We start from the raw sequence: 17320 nt of genomic DNA on the forward strand, positions 1-17320 counted from the left end.
TACATGACTAGTAGCTACCAAGCTTGGCGGGCGTCCTGTACGCTCTTGTTTACCTTCCTTCTCTCTGGCGTCTCAGCCGCCGCACATAGAAAACGGATGGTACCATTTTCTGTGAACATGACATCCCTCCTTTTCTTTAAAAAGAATGAATACAGGATGTCTACCATGCGTGTAGCACAAAGCAAAGTTATTGACACAAAGTAAGTTATTAACATATCAAGAGATACTGCATACATTTAACATTAATTAAGCACACAAAGAATTTAAACAACTTAATCTTTTCCACAAAGGATTTCAATGTTAAAAATACATATGCAATGTTAAACAAACATGAAAGAAACTGTACTACAAAGTTACAAAATATTGAATGAGATATCTGCATTATTCAAACAATATTAAATTTAGTTTAGCATAAGTAAATACTTTTCATTACATAGGAACACAATTAATCATCAAATCGTGTAGGGCGTTTAACATGACGTTTAGGACGTGAGTCCCCAAATACAATAACATCCCTTGATGAATTGTTTGTCGGGTTATAACTATTTTTTTCTTTTTCTTTTGCACGACTTTGCACTTCATCATTTTCTACACTAGTTGGAATCACTTTGAAATAAGCCATATTACGTGTTATACTATGATCTCTATTACTAGCTGTTACCATAGTTCCTTTTACACTAATCACTTTATATGGTTTTGTATCATACGGCATATCTAACTTTCCGTCTTTTTTCTTTTTAACAAGAACAGTGTCACCAACCTTTATGAACTGTTCCTTTGCACGTTGATCATGAGCAATTTTCATTTTGCCCTTGGCTAGTGCATCCTTCTGAGCGAGACGTTTATCCGTTACCTCGGCTGGCATGACGGGTAGTGCGATTCTCATAGGACGTCCAAATAAAAGTTCACCAGGTGACTTGCCCAGTGTTCCATGCGGTGTTGCACGGTAGTTCCTGAGAAAAGCATACATAGCTTGTTTCCAGGATCGTCCTTCGGCATGAGCACAGCGTACCGCTTTCATGAGAGGTTGCATGAATCTCTCAACTTCTCCATTTGCTTGAGGATGTAGTGGCATCACACGGCGGTGTTTGAATCCAATATGCTCAGCAAAGTTGACGAAGTCTTGTCCATTGAATGGCGGTCCATTGTCTGTCTTGACAATTTCGGGAATGCCAAAGTTTGAAAAGATCTTGTCGAGTTTCGGGATGACGGCCTTTGCAGATGTGGAATTGATGATTTCTACTTCTGGATAACGTGAGTGATCATCAATGACTACCATCAAGTACTCTCCAGTTGGTAGTGGTCCGCAGAAGTCCATTGATACTTCCATCCATGGTGCAGCAGGTAGTGGTGAAGGTTGTAGAGGTGTTGGTCTTGAAGTATCCACTGCAGCTTGGCAAGGGACACAGGCATCATGCATATCCTTTGCTTGACGATCAATGCCAGGAAACCACACCTTTTCTCGTAGCAGCTGTTTGGTCCTAACAAGACCTTGGTGTCCTTGATGTGCAAGCTTCAGAGCACGTTGCTGGAGAACAGCTGGAATCACGATACGAGTACCTCGCAGCACAGTGTCGCGTTGTTGTGTAACACTTAATTCTGTCTGGATGCGTTCAAGTGCTTTGAATGCATCTTGGTCAACTCCTGAGGGTGGGATGCGTGGAAACTTTTTCTTAGTCAATGCATCCACTGTTGCTTGCAGAGTTGGGTCCTCTAGGGTTGCAGTACGGATTTCATCAAGAGTAAGAGCCTTAGGGACTGCATCACAGGTTACAGAGTGTACATATTCCTCGGCAACTTGCTGATGCTTGGTGATGGTGAAACTGTTTGCAGGATGTCGACTGATGTAATCAGCGGGATTGCCTGCACCCGGCTTGTATTTCACCGTAAAGTTGTATGGTTGCAGACGAAGAGCCCATCTCTCAATGCGAGCTGGTGGTTTGGACTTTGGATTATTGAAGATTCTCTCCAACGGTTTGTGGTCAGTGACTATCGTGGTGAAGGGTGCACCAAGCAGATACACATTGAAGTGTTCACAGCCCCATACAAGAGCAAGAGCTTCCTTCTCTGTCTGACTGTATCGTTGCTCAACATCTGTGAGAGAACGGCTGGCGTAGGCAATTACTACTCTGGAATCTGGTTGACCAGGTTTGTGTTGGGCTAAAACAGCACCTAAACCAACAGGACTAGCATCCACTGTTAACTCAGTGTCCATTGATGGATCAAAATACGCAGCAGTCGCATTCTCTACTAGTGCATCTTTCACAGCATCAAATGCATTTTGCTCGATATCGCTCCAGTACCATGATGCATTTTTCTTCAGGAGCTCACGTAGAGGCTTCGTAATGATAGCAAAATCTGGAATGAAGCGAGAACAGTAGTTTGCCATTCCCAGAAAACTATGTACTTCAGTGGACGTTGAAGGAGGTGCAGCATTCTTGATATCTGCAACTTTCTTAGGATCTGGAGACAGACCTTTGTCACTAAGTACATGTCCAAAGAATTCAATTTTATGTTGATTGAACTCACACTTTGCTCGGCTTAGCGTCAAATTCTTTTCTCGTAAGCGTTGCAATGTTGCACGAAGAGCTTTGTCGTGTTCAGCTTGGGTACGGCCATAAACAATGATGTCATCAGACATGTTGTCAGCATTAGGTATATCTTGCAATACCTGGCTGATGATGTGCTGGAATACCTCGGCAGCACTGTTAATACCAAAACTCAGGCGCTTGTACCTATACAGACCTCGATGTGTCGTAAACGTTTTGATGAAGCGACTCTCATCATCAAGTTCAAGCTGATGATAGCCCTTGTTTAAATCTAACTTGCTGAATACAGTTGCACCATTCAAGCGGTAAATCATATCATCTACAGTGGGTGTAGGATGGCGTTCACGCATTATTGCCTTGTTGGGAACACGCATGTCCACACAAATGCGTATCTCATCTGGATTCTTCGGCTTTGGTGGAGTGACAATTGGGCTTACCCGTGGTGTTGGGCCTGTTACTGGTTCAATGATATCTAGTTCTATCAGCCTATCCAGTTCGGCATCGACTTTCTTGCGAGTATGGAATGGTTGTCGGCGATGTGGTTGGGCAACTGGAATTACATCTGGGTTGATATGCAGATGTACTTTGCTATCAGTATAACAACCTATGGATTTAAATCGATCAGAAAATTCAGCAACAATACCATCAACATTGTTTGCAGATTCCACTGCTACAGCATTAGAAAGCTGAAGTAGCCCCAATTTGGTTGAAGTCTTGTAACTGAGTAAAGACTCCTTTGCATTCCTAACAACATGGAATGTAGTAATGAGCATTGCATTCTTTGACTTAATCTCTGCAGTTAAAGTTCCAATCACTGGCAAGGCTAACTTTGAAGCATAGGCAGTGGCTTTGCCATTATAGTTCTCAAGCTTTGGGAACTGTTTTTTAAATTGTTCATAGTGGCACTCAGCAATGGTGTCAATGTTTGATCCAGTGTCAATGAGAACCTTGAGACAAATACCAGCAATGTATACACATGTCTCTGGGTTGTTTGGAAGATCATTCCATTCTGTGATTGCTTGTACTCCATAAGTATAATCACATTCACTGTCATCTGAGACTGGTTGTAATGAAATGTTGTCTTGTACATTATTAACATTCTGGATATGAGGTGCAATATTGTGTTTACCACCTCGACCCCTATGACCTGATCCTCGTACAGTGCTTTTATTCACTGACTGTGGTTTCTTTAGTGCAGAACGACACATAGCACCAAAATGACCTAGTTTTCCACACTCATAGCACTTCTTACCTTGAGCAGGACAAACATTATCTTGGTGTGGGTAGTCTCCTCCACAATTGTAACATTTATTGTTGACACCCTCTGATGTGGGTCGTCGTGACTGTTTGAGTCTTGTTCCTTGACTCCAGTTGTGATGTGGTTCTCGGCTCAATTTACTGTTAGGTTTGCCATGATATCTTCTTTGATCACGGTGTCCTCCCTGAACCTTACGTACCTCATCACTGTTAGTAACAGTGGCAGAACCGTTATTGGCACTGCACTCCATGACACGAGCATCACGTGCAGCATCTTCCATTCGACGAGCAATATCCAGTATCTTGGTAAGAGAACTGTCATCATCAACAAGTTCTAGAGCTCTTCGACGAAGACGTGTAGATGTGCATGATTCAATTATTTGCTGTTTGATTTCTTTGTCAACATCAGCAAACTCACAATGGGCTGCTAAACCCTGCAGACGTGTGTGGTATTGATCCACAGTTTCATTAGAGAGTTGTTTTGCTCTCCTGAAATGCATAATTTCCATAGCAGTATTTTGCCTTGGTTTGAAATGCTCTGTTAGTTTGGCTTTGGCAGTGTCATAATCTTTGGCACCACCAGTGTCTTTCAGTGTGTCAAAGATGTCACAAACTCTATCACCTGCATAATGAAGTAGAAAGGCACGCTTTCTTTCAGCACTTTTGATGTCAGAAACTATCAACAAATTTTCAAACCTTTTAAGCCATTTGACCCACCTCTGTGACAGGTTTGTCTGGTCACAGTCAGGATCAAATGCAGGAAACTGAGGTATATTTGCCATTTTTACTGAATAAATGTAACTTATCACTTAAATGTTCCTCAGAATATTAAACACTTACTGCACTGTATATGTTAGTCAAGAATTCACTGTAATTACTTTAATTTTGCAAAGCACACAAGCATTTTAATGCAAAAGTTCACAACAGTGCACAATATAGCAGCAACTGACTTCTTACCTAGCCCTTGTGTACATGTGTTGTTCCTACTCACAGCAGCAGCACAGCAGTTGGCACGGCAGTTGGTACAGCAGTTGGTACGGCAGCAGTTGGTACAGCAGTTGGTGCAGCAGTTGGTACAGCAGTCAATTCAGTGTGATGAATTTTGTAGCACGAAGCGTCGTTTCGTAACCAAAACATCAGGTTTTGTACACATCAAAGCGTCGTTTCGTACACAACGTCGGCAGATTCCTCAGTACACAGTTTCTTCAGCACAGCTTTGGTAGCACACAGCTTGGGTAGCACACAGCATTGGTTAGCACACAGCATCGTTTAGCACACAGCATTGGAGCATCGGTTAGCATACAGCATCGGGTATGGCGCTCACAGCTTCTCTTCCTCCTCCAGGCAGCATGCTTCTCCCTTGTGTTTGAAACTGAACAAATACCTGCGTTCACAGTTCATCCTCGTCGCCAATGTGGTGTTTGTGTGTTACTGAGGAAGTCTTGGTTGTAGGGTTGATGTAAAGTCATGACTTGGTTACTGACTTTAATACTTAATATGATTACATGACTAGTAGCTACCAAGCTTGGCGGGCGTCCTGTACGCTCTTGTTTACCTTCCTTCTCTCTGGCGTCTCAGCCGCCGCACATAGAAAACGGATGGTACCATTTTCTGTGAACATGACAACGTCAATGAGATAATCCTTTCCCTTAAAACCAAGTCTGGTGCCCTTGAGGAGATACCAACTTTAATTTACAAAAAAGCCTCCAGATCTTTAGCCCCTGCTATTGCTTTGCTCTTCAACAAGTCACTTCCCAGCAAACACAGAACGTTTGTGGACGTTTTTAAATGGTTCCACAAAGGTAATACTGTAACTTTTGACATAAATACGTATATCTGACATTCTTAAAACCAAAGGATATAACTAAAAACATATATTCTTATGACACAGTTTTTTAAGATTTATGTAAAAATTTAAAAATAATAGTAAATGCTATGGTATTATAATGTTTTCATGCTTTATATTTAAGAATAAATAATTTTCAGTCAACATTTAGTTTTTTTTGTTTACTTTCTGTAAAGCTATCCAATTTACGTTCTTATAACATAAATATAACATTTATATGACGTCAGTATAACGTTATTTACACGACATCATTACGTTATTATGATGTTATATTAACGTATAATTCCTGTGTGAAAACCAGAATATATATTGAACTTTATGTTTTAAACATTGTAAAGTTATCATAAAACTTGGATTAGACGGTAAGCATGCTTTACTTATGAAAATATACAAACAAATCAACAAAAACATTTTAACATAAAAAACATAAACATAACATAAATTAATTGCATGCATGGGAGTTAACTGGAACTCTGAAATATTGCATACATGAACCTTAAGGTACAAACCCAGTGTATTTACTCATACAGTTCTTTCCTAAATCTAAATTTTTCCAATTTTTACACTTTGTTTCGAGTTCTGTCTTGTGTTGCTACTTTTAATACCCCATTAATGTCCCCTTTGTTATGTCCATTCATCCCATTGTGCACCTCTACCATATGTCACTCCTAATTCTTTGCTTTTCTAGAGAATGTAATATAAGCTTTGACAATCTTTCTTCATATGACAGGTTAACAGGTAGAACAAAGATTACCATTTATATATGGATAACCATTATAAGTCGGTTTGAATGAGTGAATTGCTGCTTGAAGATAGGTATATACACGTGTGGTACTATCAGATTGCATCGTGGTGAGCCTAAAACCCTTCAGATCCAAGCAAAGGGTAAAATGCCAGCAGATACAATTGCGAACACATTGATACCAAAATGAAAGACATATGACGAGAATTGAGGTAACCAAAGTGAAAAGTGTGTTCACATTACATTGCACTAGAGTGCTCCCAGGTTACTTTCTCTCACTTTCTCTGTTTTGTGTGGATGGTCCGCCGTGCTTTCATCACGTCAGCGGGTGGAGCACGCTGCTGTTTTTGACATTTCATGCATAAATTCCGGTTGGAAATTCTATTGCGAACACATTGATACCAAAATGAAAGACCTAGGATGACAATTGAGGTGACCAGAATGAAAAGAGTGTATACATTTTATCGCTCTTGTGCGCTCCCTGGTAACACGCTCTCGCTTTCTCTGTTTGTTGCGGATGGTAAGCCGGGCTTTTGGAGTTTATATGCCTTTAGTCCTGTAGAGAATTCTATTGCGAACACATTGATGCTAAATTGAAAAACCTAGGATGAGAATTGAGGTAACAAAGTTGAAAAGGGTATACACTTTTCAGTATTATCACGCTCAGCTTTCTTTTTCTGGTACCCTTGGCCTACATTCATCTTGTCGGCGGGTGGAGCGCGCTGCTGTCTTTGACATTATATGCACATAGTTCTGTTGGGAATTCTATTGCGAACGCATTGATACCAAAATGAAAGACATAGGACGAGAATTAAGGTGACAAAGTTGAAAAGAGTATACACTTTTCAGTATTTCCGCACACTACCAGGGAATGTCCAAAAAAAAATGGAGAGAGTGGAGGGGTAACTTGCCCAAAACGCGAAATTGTTTGGGGAGATTAACTTTCGTTCAATACTATTATGCAAGAGGAGCGACACATCTATGGTTCATCCAATAAAATCAGCAGACTTCTAGATGTTACTACTGCTCGGCTTAGACTCGGTTACAAGTATTTCTGGGAATTCTCATTATCTGCCGATGTAGACCTGACCAAATGTTAACTGTCAACAAAATTATTCGCACACCCTCCGTCACTATGTGATAGTGAATTCAGAGACAATTTTATAACCAATGTACCAACGATGTGTCAATATTTCATTCAAAATTATCTGGTACCAGAAATTTTAGCCAAATATCCCAAGTTTGCTAACTGTAAGTAGTAACAAAGTGATTGTAACCTATCCACCGCTGCCCACTGGATGGGGGGCGGTGTGCAGGACAAACATATCAATTGTGACACTAGCTCTCCACATATGTCAGTTGCTTAATTTAGAAACTGTACTTGTGATCGATCTCGAACCCATTGTTGATGTGACGACTTATACTGAATTTTGTAACTAGCTCATCAAGATTGTAACTTGCTTAGCTAAATGAATTGTGGGGTTCAGTCCCTGAGCCCATTATGTGCCTCTGCAACCCTTTCCACTACCGCCCACAAGATGGGTATGGGATGCATAATAAATGAACTAAACTAACTTTAAGGCATCCTGAAAGAAAGCTTGGAGGGTTTGAAAAATTGCAGAACGAAGCCGTGAGGATAATCCTTGGGTGCCCTCGTACCACAAAGATACTTAATATGAGAAAGGAACTTAATATTCCGAGCGTTGTTTATCGTGTTACTGAAAATAACTGTCAAATTGGTATAAAAATGCTTAGGCTAGCTCATCCTAACCCTTGCACAGAAGCCCTCCAGAATTTCTTTATTGAATGTTGAAAACAACCCTCAAGTTGACTATTTCCGTAACAGCATGCACTCCTGTATGCTAATCCCCACAATCACCAAGCCCACCCGAGTCACTCAAACATCTGCCACTACCCTGGATCACCTTTGGACTAATATAACAGCTCCCCTTACATCTGGGGTAATTTATGACAGAACAACTGACCACTATCCTACTTTCCTCATAGCAAACATTGACACATCACCACCAGAAACCAAAAAACTTTCATTCAGGCTACATAGTGAATCAGCTTTAGGCAATCTCTCTAATGCACTTCACAATATTAACTGGGAATCTGAATTTAATAATTCACAGGATATAAACTCATCAACTAACCTCTTTCTCTACAAAACTCTAAGCCTCTACAACACTCACTGTCCCCTCCTTACCAAACAAGTAACTGATAAAAGAAAAAATAACCCGTGGCTCACAAGTGGCATAATTAAATCAATCAACAAAAAACATGAATACGAAAAGAAATTTAGGAGTGGCCTAATTCCAATGGAAGTAGTTAAAAGGTACTCGTCAGTGCTTACCAGTATCATAAGAAAAGCAAAACTTTCATATTATGAGACTAGATTCAAAGAAGCAAAAGGCAACATGAAAAGCACATGGAATACCATCTCTAACATCCTGGGAACTAAACAACACTCCCACAACCAGATAACACTCTCTAAGGATGGCCTTACACTGTCATCTGACTTAGAAATGGCGAATGAATTTAATAGCTTCTTTTCATCGATTGGTGCTAACCTTGCAAGTAAAATCCCACAGACTCAGACACATATCAACACATATCTCTCAGGCAGCTATCCAAACTCTCTTCTCCTTTCACCAGTCAGCCCGTCAGATGTTGTGTCCATCATACATTCACTAAAAACCAAAGCTGGGAACATCAGTGAAATCTCATCCATTGTATACAAGAGCGCCTCCCATATGCCCTTGCACCACCTATAGCTCTGCTGTTCAACAAATCCCTTGAGTGTCATACATTCCCTGATATCCTTAAAAACGCAAGAGTAACGCCAGTTCATAAAGGAGCTAGTGGATTATGTTGCATCTCTGCTTGCCTTGATGACTGAAAGAAAGCTTAAAGGGCTTGAAAACTTGCAGAACGAAGCCTTGAAGATAATCCTTGGATGTCCCTAGTACCACAAAGATACTTAACATGAGGAAGGAACTTAATATTAACTTAATAATAGAATATGAGTGCATATTCTACTGCATTACTATTTGTAATGATCCTCATATTGTGCTTCAGTAATCCAATGTATAACCCTGAGATGTTTTCCTAATTGTACTTAGGATTCCTTGTTCATTATTGTGTATTGTTCTGATCTGCTTTTGTGTCAAATTCTTGCATCGTACCTGTAAACAATTTTTTGACAATTTTACTGTAATTATCCTACTTAAAATCATCTGTACTTGTAAAGTAAAGCTGTAATGTACCTGTTAAACACTTTTTATCAATTTTACATTTAATTATTTCTCTAAAACTCTGTTTAAGAATTTGCTCAAAGATTAGTTTAAGGACTTGCCCGAAACTCTATATATGCAAGCTAGTGGTTTTACAAGATTATAATTCTAACTTAAGCTCTATGTTGTGTCTTAACCCCCAATGTACGTTCTTGTATATATATAAATAAATAAAATAAATAAATAACGAGGGATCGAGGCATTAATGCGCAGTACGTGCTTCCCTCATCTGTGACGTCACAGCGCCATCTGACGACAGCATAAACACAGGCGGCCATTTTATGTTCCACCAAGATTAAAAAAAAAAAAATAATTTTGCCCCGAGGGGCGAGTTTATTGGGCAGCGCCCAATGTGTTCGCAATAGAATGTTCTACAAGAACATGTATAAAATAAGTGACACAGAGATTATTGATGTGTGTATTTGTGTGGGTGATTATAAATATGCATGTGTATGTATATATGTATCCGTATATATATATATATGTACATGTATGTATGAGAGTGTGTACATGTATATATAACATTAATAATTTTGTAACTAGCGTCAAAAATTGTTATTTGCTTAGCTAAACAAACTAGAGAGTTCAGTTCCTGAACCCATTATGTGCCTCTGTAATCCTTTACACCACCGCCCACGGGATGGGTATGGGGTGCATAATAAAGAAAGATATTGAAATAATAAGGGTATGAAATGTATCAACATAAAACATTAATGTTAATGGCCATCAGGTAAAATCAGGTTATTATTTGTAAAGAATTTAAATGAGTTAAACTAAATACGAACTTAATATGTTTTGCTAACGCAAAAATATATTCCCGAGGTATTGTAATTGCAAATAAATATTTAATACAATTATTTGTATCATTTTTTTTATTTTAGATTTCCGTATTGCTTGATAATATATAATAGCGTTTAGATAATGCTAGCGCTGGACATTCTTTAGGCTCGTTGCATGTTGTGGTAGTCGCCGCCATTTTAAAACCGTGTCGAGAGGGACGGCTGCTGGCTTATCCACAAAATCCTGCTGCATCTTCAATAGTTAAGGTAACTGTTTTCTTTTATTTGCTCTTAGACATGTGTAGTATATATATAAGCTTGTGGTGGTAGGCTGAATGGTGTGTTGATGGCCCTGGAGGCGTGTTGATGGCCTGGAGGCGTGTTGATGGCCCTGGCTGGATGGTGTGTTGATGGTGGTGTTGTGTTGATGGCCCTGGAGGTGTGTTGATGGTGGTGTTGTGTTGATGGCCCTGGAGGTGTGTTGATGGTGGTGTTGTGTTGATGGCCCTGGAGGTGTGTTGATGGTGGTGTTGTGTTGATGGCCCTGGAGGTGTGTTGATGGTGGTGTTGTGTTGATGGCCCTGGAGGTGTGTTGATGGTGGTGTTGTGTTGATGGCCCTGGAGGTGTGTTGATGGTGGTGTTGTGTTGATGGCCCTGGAGGTGTGTTGATGGTGGTGTTGTGTTGATGGCCCTGGAGGTGTGTTGATGGTGGTGTTGTGTTGATGGCCCTGGAGGTGTGTTGATGGTGGTGTTGTGTTGATGGCCCTGGAGGTGTGTTGATGGTGGTGTTGTGTTGATGGCCCTGGAGGTGTGTTGATGGTGGTGTTGTGTTGATGGCCCTGGAGGTGTGTTGATGGTGGTGTTGTGTTGATGGCCCTGGAGGTGTGTTGATGGTGGTGTTGTGTTGATGGCCCTGGAGGTGTGTTGATGGTGGTGTTGTGTTGATGGCCCTGGAGGTGTGTTGATGGTGGTGTTGTGTTGATGGCCCTGGAGGTGTGTTGATGGTGGTGTTGTGTTGATGGCCCTGGAGGTGTGTTGATGGTGGTGTTGTGTTGATGGCCCTGGAGGTGTGTTGATGGTGGTGTTGTGTTGATGGCCCTGGAGGTGTGTTGATGGTGGTGTTGTGTTGATGGCCCTGGAGGTGTGTTGGTAGCCCTAGCTGGAGGTGTGTTGATGGCCCTATATATACATTATATATATATATATATATATATATATATATATATATATATATATATATATATATATATATATAATATATTATATTATGAATATCAGAGGTCCCAGGACAATTATTGTGCATGTGTAGTATGTATATTTATGTAGTATATTTGGTATATTTGGCATATTTAATGGCATTTAGTTAATGCCACTTAGTGGCATGTCTCTGCACCGTTTCCAGTTTGTTGATATGCTTTCTAAGATATGGGCACACCATACAACTGCTGCATACTCCAACTTTGGTGTAACAAAAATTGTGAACAATTTCAAAATTTCTGTTGAAGAAATCCTGTTTCCTAGTTCTGCATCTGTTTTGGTATAACACCTCCTTTTTTACTAGGCCTGCAATTATGAATGCCTTTATAACCAGCTAAGTTGTAGAGTTGGGTATAGTCTTTACTTAGCCAAGTTTCTGTTAAAATGAGGGTCCGTCTAATTACCACAAGCTACACAAGCTTCACAAAGCTTCCTGGCAATACGTTAGTAATGAATAAATATAATAGGTTAGGTTGACCTAACTTAACCTAACCGACGCTTGGATCGTCGACTTGATTTGGCGTCACCAGCTCTTTATTTTCGTCTAATTTCTTTATAAAAAGATCCTTTTTCAGATTAAAATTATGTTTTTTCGTGTTGTACATTCAGCACCAACATTATAATGAGTAAATATATCATATTTATTCATTACTAACGTATTGCCAGGAAGCTGAGTGGGTAGGTCTCGATAAATTTCCTGGTATAATATTATTGTTTGCTATTCTCCATCTTAGACTAGGCAAGTTGAAGTCACCTAGGAAGATAATATGAGGTATCGAGTTCTCCATTTTGTTTATCTGTTCTGTGAATTCCTCGGCCGTTGCATCTGGCGGTTTGTATATTAGAATAATCACTAAATTTATTTTCTCTATTTTTAATCCCAATACCTCTACCACCTCATTTGTAATGTTAAGGAGCTCCGAGCATACAAGGTCTTCCATAGTATACAGACCCACTCCTCCATGTGACCTAATTTTCCTATCACAGTTGTGTACTTTTCGAGACTACATTTCAAATATTCCCTAACATACATGGCTTCTCCCCCCTCTTTGTGTAAAATAGTTTAAATCCATTTATGGGACATTCAGCAAATAGTTCTCTATTTTTTACATTCATCAATGTTTCGGTACGTGCAATAGTATGTATTGTTTCATTGCAGATAACAGCATTTAAATTTTTTTTGTTTCTTAGACTTAGACTCGTACTACCAAGTTGCTGTTGGCAATTGGATAATTTTTTTATGAAGTCATTTGTTATTTTTTCCCCTACTTTAGTAATTTATGCTTTTGATCTCAATTAGTTTTATATCCTAGCTTTTTAATTTTTTCCCCTTATATATTGCCATCTTATCTGTCTGCTTTACATGGCTTAAGCAGAGTCATGTCTGCTTAAGCCTTTGTTATTTTACTAATTTACCTGTTTTAATTATTATTTGTTTTCAAAGTTTAGTTTACCCCATTTTATTTGCTTTTTGCAGTACAATACTTTACTAATAATCTTGTAATAGTAATTGGTAATGTAGCACTTGGCCTTTCTCCTTCAGAATGTATGCACACATTATAGAAAGAAGAAGAGAATACCACACAAGATGGCAGCGTATGTCACGGGCCAAAAAGCGACGCCTAAAAGAACAGGTAAACCTCGAAGTCTTTCAGAGGTTGATAGATGGAAAGCGACTGAATACAGGCAACTCCTTCTCTACACCGGTAAGATTGTACTGAAGGGAATCTTACCCAAAGAATTGTATGACCATTTCCTGACTCTGAGTGTAGCCATTTCTATTCTTGTATCACCTAAATTGATTCAGTTAAATTACAGCCAATATGCACATGATCTTTTGCTGTACTTTGTGTTAAAGGCTCGTGAGCTGTATGGTAAGGATTTTTTAGTGTACAATGTACACTGCCTAACACACATATCCTCTGATGCCAAAGAGTTTGGTAGTTTGGACAGATGTTCAGCATTTCCATTTGAAAATTACCTGCAGCAGGTTAAGAATATGGTTCGATCAAGTAAAAACCCTCTTGTTCAAGGAGGATTTAAGGGATTTACTGGAGAACTTGGCAAAGGTATATTCACAATAGTCGTCTCTATTACTAATGACACTATTGCAGATGAAGGTATCTTTGTAAGATATTGCTATGCCACCTCCTTTTTTTATTAGGCCTGCAGTTGTGAATGGCTTTATTATCAGCCAAGTTGTAGCATACAACATAGCATATATATGTATATGGCATACATATATATATATATATATATATATATATATATATATATATATATATATATATGTCGTACCTAGTAGCCAGAACGCACTTCTCAGCCTACTATGCAAGGCCCGATTTGCCTAATAAGCCTAGTTTTCATGAATTAATTGTTTTTCGACTACCTAACCTACCTAACCTAACCTAACCTAACTTTTTCGGCTACCTAACCTAACCTAACCTATAAAGATAGGTTAGGTTAGGTTAGGTAGGGTTGGTTAGGTTCGGTCATATATCTATGTTAATTTTAACTCCAATAGAAAAAAATTGACCTCACACATAATGAAATGGGTAGCTTTATCATTTCATAAGAAAAAAATTAGAGAAAATATATTAATTCAGGAAAACTTGGCTTATTAGGCAAATCGGGCCTTGCATAGTAGGCTGAGAAGTGCGTTCTGGCTACTAGGTACGACATATATATATATATATATATATATATATATATATATATATATATATATATATATATATATATATATATATATATATATATATATATATATTCAAAATTCGTCAGTGTACTACATTTTTGTTGTTGCTTTTAGGTGATGCTTTGGAAGTCTGGAAGGGCAAAAGAAGAAATTGGCATTTCTACAAAAACAAGAACTATATAATGTTATTTTAAGTAAGTAACCAAAAAATTAAATAATTTTTTTAAAGTTTAAAATTCACTTAAAAATTTAAATTTTAAATTAAAAAATTTTAACCAAAAAACTTAATATTTTTCATATTTGGAACCATTCCATAATATTTTCCCAAGCATAAATGATTATATTTCTATCACTTGCTCTTAAGATTGTTTCATTTAATAGAGGTTGGGCATAATTGTTCTCTGCTGCTAATAGAACTGACTGACTTAGCTATAGGAAAATGTAAACTTAATTGGTTTATCCATTACAGTATTGTGCAGTTTATTTCATGATCCTGTGCTTAATACTTGCATAAATAGTAGATTACAAAATGCATTTTTATATCATTAGTATTGAATAATAATAATGCAAATAATTGACTTATAAATGATGTACTATTAATTGGTAGGTGATATTATATTATTAATATTTTTTCATTCTTGCAAAGCCTTAACAAAGTCATTAACATGTTAATATAAACTTGATCACCTTCCACTTATTTTCTCATGTGCTACCTACATGTACAAAACCTTATTCCTAAATGCATATTTTGTTCTGAAGCTTGTCCTTTATATGTTGTGTATCACCATCTCTGGAGAGTTTTATCTGATTGATGTATAAATTACTTTTAGTTTTACAGAATATTATTGTTATACTGAATTTATTATTATATAAATAACTTAATTTTACAGAATCATCTATCAACGCACATCCACAAGTTGAGGAGGAGGATGTGACCTTCCAGATTTCTCAAGTACTGAAACATAGACCAAACAGGCCTGGTGGATCTAGGTACAAGGTAAAATAATTTAAATTTTTTTTTTTTTTCCTAATTGTCCGATATATATATATATATATATATATATATATATATATATATATATATATATATATATATGTCGTACCTAGTAGCCAGAACGCACTTCTCAGCCTACTATGCAAGGCCAAATTTGCCTAATAAGCCAAGTTTTCCTGAATTAATATATTTTCTATAATTTTTTTCTTATGAAATGATAAAGCTACCCATTTCATTATGTATGAGGTTAATGTTTTTTTATTGGAGTTAAAATTAACGTAGATATATGACCGAACCTAACCAACCCTACCTAACCTAACCTAACCTATCTTTATAGGTTAGGTTAGGTTAGGTAGTAGAGAAAGTTAGGTTAGGTAGTCGAAAAACAATTAATTCATGAAAACTTGGCTTATTAGGCAAATCGGGCCTTGCATAGTAGGCTGAGAAGCGAGTTCTGGCTACTAGGTACGACATATATATATATATATATATATATATATATATATATATATAATATATATATATATATATATATATAATATATATATAATATATATATATATATATATATATATATATATATATATATATATATATATATATAGTGTGTGTGTGTGTGTGTGTGTGTGTGTCGTACCTAGTAGCCAGAACGCACATCTCAGCCTACTATACAAGGCCCGATTTGCCTAATAAGCCAAGTTTTCATGAATTAATGTTTTTTCGACTACCTAACCTAACATTTTCAGCTACCTAACCTAACCTATAAAGATAGTTTAGGTAGGGTTGGTTAGGTTCGGTCATATATCTATATTAATTTTAACTCCAATAAAAAAAGAATTGACCTCATACATAATGAAATGGATAGCTTTATCATTTCATAAGAAAAAAAATAGAGAAAATATATTAATTAATGAAAACTTGGCTTATTAGGCAAATCGGGCCTTGCATAGTAGGCTGAAAAGTGCATTCTGGCTACTAGGTACGACATATATATATATATATATATATATATATATATATATATATATATATATATATATATATATATATATATATATATATATATATATATATATATATATATAGTTATAGTTATAGTTAGTGTGTGTGTAAATACCTAAGTGTAGTTACAGGATGAGACCGTCTTCCCAGCACTCTTTGTCATATAACGCTTTGAAACTACTGACAGTCTTGGCCTCCACCACCTTCTCACCTAACTTGTTCCAACCGTCTACCACGCTATTTGCGAAAGTGAATTTTCTTATATTTCTTTAGCATCTGTGTTAAGCTAGTTTCAATCTATGACCTCCTGTTCTTGAAGTTCCAGGTCTCAGGAAATCTTCGCTGTCGATTTTATCAATTCCTGATACTATTTTGTATGTAGTGATCATATCACCTCTTTCTTCTGTCTTTTAGTTTTGGCATATTTAATGCCTCTAACCTCTCCTCGTAGCTCTTGCCCTTCAGTTCTGGGAGCCACTTAGTAGCATGTCTTTGCACCTTTTCCAGTTTGTTGATGTGCTTCTTAAGATATGGGCCAACTTCTGTTGTTGGGCACCACACAACAGCTGCATATTCTAGCTTTGGCGTAACAAAAGTCATGAACAATTTCTTTAGTATATCACCATCCATGTATTTAAACGCAATTCTAAAGTTAGAAAGCGTAGCATAGGCTCCTCGCACAATATTCTTTATGTGGTTCTCAGGTGATAGTTTTCTATCTAGAACCACCCCTAGATCTCTTTCTTTATCAGAATTCTTTAAAGATTTCTCACATAATGTATAGGTTGTGTGGGGTCTATGTTCTCCTGTTCCACATTCCATAACATGGCATTTATTAACATTAAATTCCATTTGCCAAGTGGTGCTCCATATACTTATTTTATCCAGGTTTTCTTGAA

General features: G+C 37.6%; 1 long non-coding RNA gene across 1 annotated transcript in view; it reads left to right on the forward strand.

Moving 5' to 3' along the window:
• Positions 1-13373: 13373 nt before the first annotated feature.
• Positions 13374-17320, forward strand: part of LOC138371266 (uncharacterized) — a 5938-nt gene continuing 1991 nt past the window's right edge. The window contains exons 1-3 of the long non-coding RNA XR_011230374.1: positions 13374-13433; positions 14540-14619; positions 15316-15422. This is a non-coding gene — a long non-coding RNA (uncharacterized lncRNA). The remainder of the gene's footprint in view (positions 13434-14539; positions 14620-15315; positions 15423-17320) is intronic.

The sequence above is a fragment of the Procambarus clarkii genome, chromosome 35 (assembly GCF_040958095.1).
Source record: "Procambarus clarkii isolate CNS0578487 chromosome 35, FALCON_Pclarkii_2.0, whole genome shotgun sequence".
Lineage (NCBI taxonomy): Eukaryota > Metazoa > Arthropoda > Malacostraca > Decapoda > Cambaridae > Procambarus > Procambarus clarkii.